The 6,000-nt window shown below is 38.6% G+C and overlaps 1 long non-coding RNA gene across 4 annotated transcripts in view; it reads left to right on the top strand.

Annotated features, from left to right (window-relative positions):
* Window positions 1-824: 824 nt before the first annotated feature.
* LOC310737363 overlaps window positions 825-6,000 on the top strand; it is a 49,309-nt gene continuing 44,133 nt past the window's right edge. For all 4 annotated transcript variants that reach the window (XR_014536803.1, XR_014536804.1, XR_014536805.1 and 1 more), the window contains exon 1: window positions 825-1,033. This is a non-coding gene — a long non-coding RNA (uncharacterized lncRNA). The remainder of the gene's footprint in view (window positions 1,034-6,000) is intronic.

The following is a 6,000-nucleotide window of genomic DNA, read 5'->3' as shown; positions in this document are numbered from 1 at the left end:
TATTCCTAATAAACTCATGTTCCTTGATAAACTCAGTCATCATGTTGTAAACGGGTATCGGTCACACCTTTGTGGTTTGCTGCTGCGATGTTCTTTTCACCTTCTTGATTAGCTTCTATTATTTGCTTATTTAAATTCAAACTTTTTTTTGCTTTGGGCTTAGACTCAGTCCTATTACCTCTTATATGCTCTCTCTCTCTCTCTCTCTCTCTCTCTCTCTCTGTCTCTCTCTTTCTCTCTCTCTCTCTCTCTCTCTCTCTCTCTTTCAGTCCTTCATCTTCTTCTCGCTCTGCGCAGTGTTTTACAATGTACTCAAATTAAATTAAACAGGATTTGCTGGAGGATGATCTACAACTGGCCAGTTATGAAAATCAATCACCACAATGAGCTTCCTAATGTTCCTTATAAGATCTACTATGTGAGCGCTCTTCTTGACAAGAGACGGATTCCATGGCAACAGTACAAAGGCAAACAAATGCTGTCACAAGACGTAACCCAATAACGTATCCCTACCAAATTCATCATACCAGAAATAATAGCACATTAGTAATATTTTCTTGCAGCAAGGGTTTCTGTGAATTTGTCAAGGAAGTAATCCTATTAGGGCAAAACTGATCTAAACAAAACAGCAGGGAAAAAAAAAGCTTTTTGGTTTTGGTGGTCGAATAAAGGAAAAAGTCTGATGGCCTAGACAAGAACAGTGTATGTCTTAAAGGTCTGAGATTTACAGTGGTTTGAAAGGTCACCGTCTGCGTCTCACAGGCAGCTGGGACTTGTAAACGACTCCTCTTATCAAATGTTAATGCTGCCAGACCCACATTGCTTCAGGGACACGCAGGGAATAGCCTATGTCTGTGAGGTCTTAAGGTCCCACAGAAACAAGTAATTTAATTTGCATGCAAAAACCAGATGCTAATTGCACCTCGACTCTAGGAAACTCAAACAGAGTTCCTTTGTGCTCTCGCCGTCATAAGGGAGAATGTTATATCTCTGTAGGAAGTGTCTTTTAGTGTGACTGTTGAACAACCGAAAGGTAAGGCTTACACACACACACACACACACACGCACACACACACACACACACACACACACACACACACACACACACACACACACACAGGTTTGTCTTGCTATCCTTGTGATGACTTTTCACTGGTATAATTACTAATGCAGCTAATTAATGTAATCCTATGCCTCAGTAAATAAAAAAGAATAATTTTTTGGGATTCGCCATAGGGTGGAAAAGGTAAGATATTTTTTCATTTTTGTGGAAATATTTGCCCCCCACTTCCTCTGCACACACATTTTATATGAATTCCTTTGAAAGATTTTTTTTTTTCATTTTCAATTGCTGTGTATTGAACCACCAACAAAAAAGACAGAATATAAATCTAAAAGTAAATCTCTCCAATACACAATTGCGGTTGCTTGTAAAGGAAATATTATTGCTCTGCACCATGACAAGTGATAATCTGTTAAATCCTCCATTTCTAGGGCTGATAATTTAGTGCAAGAGTTAGTGAGGAGCAACCCGCCAGAAGTCTTCATTGTGCTAATGATCTGCCAAATCAAGCATGGGGTAGGAGAAAGTAAAAAAAAAAGGCACGGATATAAATTTGATTGTCCTTGAAGTGAGCAATGTGAGCTATTCATTGTATTAATTCATGAGTATTAATTCAGACAGTTTGCACAAATACTTTTAAAGCACAAAAGCCTGGCCCAGTTTATATTCATGCATGTCTGCAGACATAAAGAACTGTAATTGTATCAGCAATAATTATACATGGAGAGCAGGTTGTCCAAACAAAATTGAAGCAGACAATGCAGACTGCCAGAGACTGCTGTAAATCCACAGGCATTTCATCCTGCTGTTGCTACACAATTGCCCTAAATGCAATGCGGTCTTTTTTTTTTATTATTTTCCTTCGAACAAGACGACAGCGTCAGTTTGAGGACAAAAAGACACTACAACACCTGATTTAGTAGGTCACATTGCCCCCTGTTGACCATTAGCTGCATATGTAGGAAGAAAAAAGAAAAAAGTCTCAGACTTGAACTGCCTGATTTCAAAAGGCCATGCGAGTTGTCAGAAATGTGGAGGCGTGCCATAATAAGCTGAGTGCATTTGGCCACAAATAGGGCTAACGCAAGGCTAACGTTATGAAAATGTTAGGCAGGTTGCCCAATAGTAGATTTAGAAATCGATCCAGCACCTATAGTTGTGTTTCGGAACGTTTTGACAGTAACCTTGCCACCAGATAAGGCTGTCTACTTTTCAATTATTTATCATGGTTTTCACAAAAGAAATGACATGCAAGTTCACGCCGCAAATAGAGAAGTGGGAGCTAAATGGCTGCAACAGACACGTATAGATTTCCTGTCAGGGCCACTGTGTAATAGTGCATGCTGAGATAGAGAGAGAGAGAGAGAGAGAGAGAGAGAGAGAGAGAGAGAGAGAGAGAGAGAGAGAGAGAGAGAGAGAGAGAGAGAGAGAGAGAGAGAGAGAGAGAGAGAGAGAGAACATCCTGCCCTGCGCAATATGTAGATGAGCCGTTGGCTGTAATTGAAAGCCGGCTAATGCAAGACGCCAGAGAGCACTCTGGAAAAAAGTGATTTTCAACAAGGCAGGAATCCGAGGAGACATCCTTGGTGTTCTTTGAATAACCTCTGGTTAGCCACTGAATGACCATGATACCAGAGATGTGAAAGGAAGTGGAGAAGGCAGAATGAAGAGAATTCATCAAGGTGACCCAAGGGGTTTTGGAAATTGATAGACCTGACTTTGTTTACTAGTACAACCCCTCTTCTTCAATTGGTACTGTCCGGGAAAATAAATGATCCATGAGTGCAGGAGCGGTGGGTTGTCAGCATTAACTTGGCAGAGTTAGGAGATGTTTCAGGTTGTATTCTCAAAGGTCATTCTCTTCTTTCTAGGAGCCACACCTGCCAGCTTAGCTTTGTGCATGGAATAGTGCATATTGATCCATTCTGGCACAACATGTCCTCCATAGCTTGCAGGCCAATCTACAGCATGTTAGTGATGGAAATACACTGAGTGATGGCCAGGGAGGCAGAGGTAAGGAAAGAGTCTGAGTAGCAAGCGAGAGCAGGGAAGGAGACATTATCGGCCTGATGAACACTGTGCTGTTTGCAAACTGGACAAGAGAGCCTCCATTTAGGTGAGGATGTTGTCAGCAGCTAAAAGCTGAGAGCTGTGGACCCACTTTTCTCCCTTGTTAAGCCAAGGCCAAATCACCAACCCACGCAGTGTGCTTTCTTAACAAAGCAGTGTGCCGCTGCCACCGATGTGATGGCTTAATGTTCCCTAGAAGACATTAGTGCCTTGAAAGGAAGACTAGCCCTTTTCGCTGCACAAACCTGATTTCACTTTTTAGCAAATAGAATGCTACAACAGGGAAATATGCATTCTGTAATTTGACAGACTTCTTCCTCAATTTTTTTTTTTCTCCTTGTACCTCATGCTTTCTGAAAGCATAACTGGGTTGTTGGACAGTTATATTTTTTTCCTTGTGATAACAGTTAAATGTCAGATTTATTTAGCAAAGCCTATCAATAAAGGCGCTATTGATTTCGTTGCTTTATTTTGCACGCTGTGTCCTGGTGTGTGCGTGTGTGGGCGGGAATTAATCATGCTCTAGGATGTCATGTAGCCACCATAGATCACTGCAGGTTCTGTTTGGAGATGCAAATAGCCACTGCCTTTGTGTTGAATTAGTGCCCCTGGGCTTCCGATTTGTTGAAGGATTAATGTCGGTCAGCGCTTGAATTAGCAATCAATTGCTCTGCCATCGTGTAAGACATGGAACAGCTGAAGATTTGCTAATAGATGAAACTAGAACTCATTAATTTTCCGCAGTGCCGAGTGTCGAGTGCATGAAGTAAAAATAGAGCAAAAGCAAGCCTAGTGTAAATCCACAGCTACTCAAACTGACAAGTGCATGGTAGGAAGGTCACGCCGAACCGACAGAAAAGTGTTGCACATGAAAATAAAATAGTGCAAGAGAGAACTCGAAAGCTTCCAAAATGTGGTAGCAGCATAACAATTTAGGACTTAATTGCTTTTAAACAAATCTGTTGCTAGAGAAATATTACATGGGAATAACCTCAATCTGTTGCACTTTAGGATAAATGATTATTAAATATAAAAATGGTTTATAAATAAATATAAACATTTCTAGGTAATATTGTCAACATAGGCTCTAAATTTAAATAAACTAAATAAATAAATTTAATAAACTGCATTTATTGTACTAGACTATATGGACAAAAGTATTGGGACACCTGACTTTTTTAGCCATACATGCTGCTTTTTCAAACTGTTACACAGTGGCACACAATTGTATAGGATGTCTTGTGAATGTGGGATGTATGAAATGTTCCTTCACCTAAACTAGGAGACCCAAACCTGTTATAGGATTAAAATACCCCTGTGCACAAAGCAAGCTCCACAAAGATATGGTTTACATGGTTTGGGGTAGTAAAATGTTCCAAATTTTTATTTAGAGCTATTAGATATACTAATAAGATTTATGGTTTTATATGAATATTAATTTAAACCAAAGAGCTGTGCTGGCAACCCATTGTGTTTCCATACGGTGTCCAAATACATTAATCATCTAACCGTACCTAATTTTTATAAGAACAAATGCAAAGTCAGTAGGAAATCTGATAGCAAAACCTTATACAAACAATAAATTAATGACTACACTGGCCAACGCCTGTATGAGCCAAAATAGTACACACCCTGTCTCACTCTGCGACATTGAGAGCCTTTTGTCTTGTTGTCACGCCTTCATGTTCAATCACAATTTGCATCACTAGCCACCGCAGAAACAGGTCACATATAAAAGGATGCACCATGTTATTTGCTTGCAAATAGAAGATAGTATATTGAGATGTGCATATTAGTTATTTTCAAAGATCACATTTACAGCACTCATTGGGGGGCTTGAAATGTAATGAAATACCACCATTTGTGTCTGTATTTGTGTACAGCTTAAAATATCTGTATCTATATTTAACATGCATTGTGTTTTAATAAAAAAAAGTTTCAAATGTCAGCATGATCTGGTTTTGAGAGTTCATTTAACCTCTACTTCCGTGTACATGCATCATATATATTATGCTGATTTTTCTTTCTAATAAATGTTATTTTCCAATAAAAAAATTTTCGCTCTACAATATGTTCCCAAAATATACACATCCTAATAGCCTAATTTAAATCACATGAACTACACATGGCCATGAACTCTATTAATGTATTATGCCCATATAATACGATTCTTTCTGTATCTCACTTATACCTTTATTAAAGTCAAAACCTCCCATTCGCGTGAGTTTTTGTTGCGTTCCCAGAATACAAGACTTTTCACAAATAGATTCCTTTCAAAAAATTAAATAATTAAGTAGTGCAACCTCTATTTACATCTATATTTATACCTGTTGGAACATATTATCGCTTCATTCTTCAGTTACTGTCTACCGAGTGTTTATCACAACTTTATAAAATCCCTTATGTTTGCACCCTCAATCAAAGCCTAGTAGCAGCAGAATGCTTCGCTGTTCTGCGTAACACAGCCAGTTGATTCGCTCGTGTCTTTGTTTTCATCTTTTGATGTGGTAAATTCGAGGCATTCAGGCAGCTAACAGTTCAAAACATAAAAGGTTTATGGAAGCATTTTAAGCATGTGCTCATTTGACCAAACCAAACATGCCTTACTAATGTTTACGATCAAATAATATTTATTAGCTCGTCGAAAGAAGTGTGGGCAATGCTGCTTTCTGCATATTTGGTTTTAAACATGAGGCATTGGAGCACTAAAAAGAAATTAAAAGTTTAAACTTTAAAATTTAAACGTTAAAACCGGTGCCATTTTACTGCTTCTTTTAAACCTGAGCAGCAGAAAAGAGCTTTTTTTGTCATGCTAAAAAATATTATATAAACATAAACAATAGAACTCAATGTTTACCACAATCTCA

The sequence above is a fragment of the Silurus aristotelis genome (assembly GCF_946808225.1).
Source record: "Silurus aristotelis genome assembly, chromosome: 14".
In the NCBI taxonomy this organism is placed as follows: Eukaryota; Metazoa; Chordata; class Actinopteri; order Siluriformes; family Siluridae; genus Silurus; species Silurus aristotelis.
Note: the sequence above shows the minus strand (reverse complement) of the source record. Positions and strands in the feature narration are given on the sequence as shown.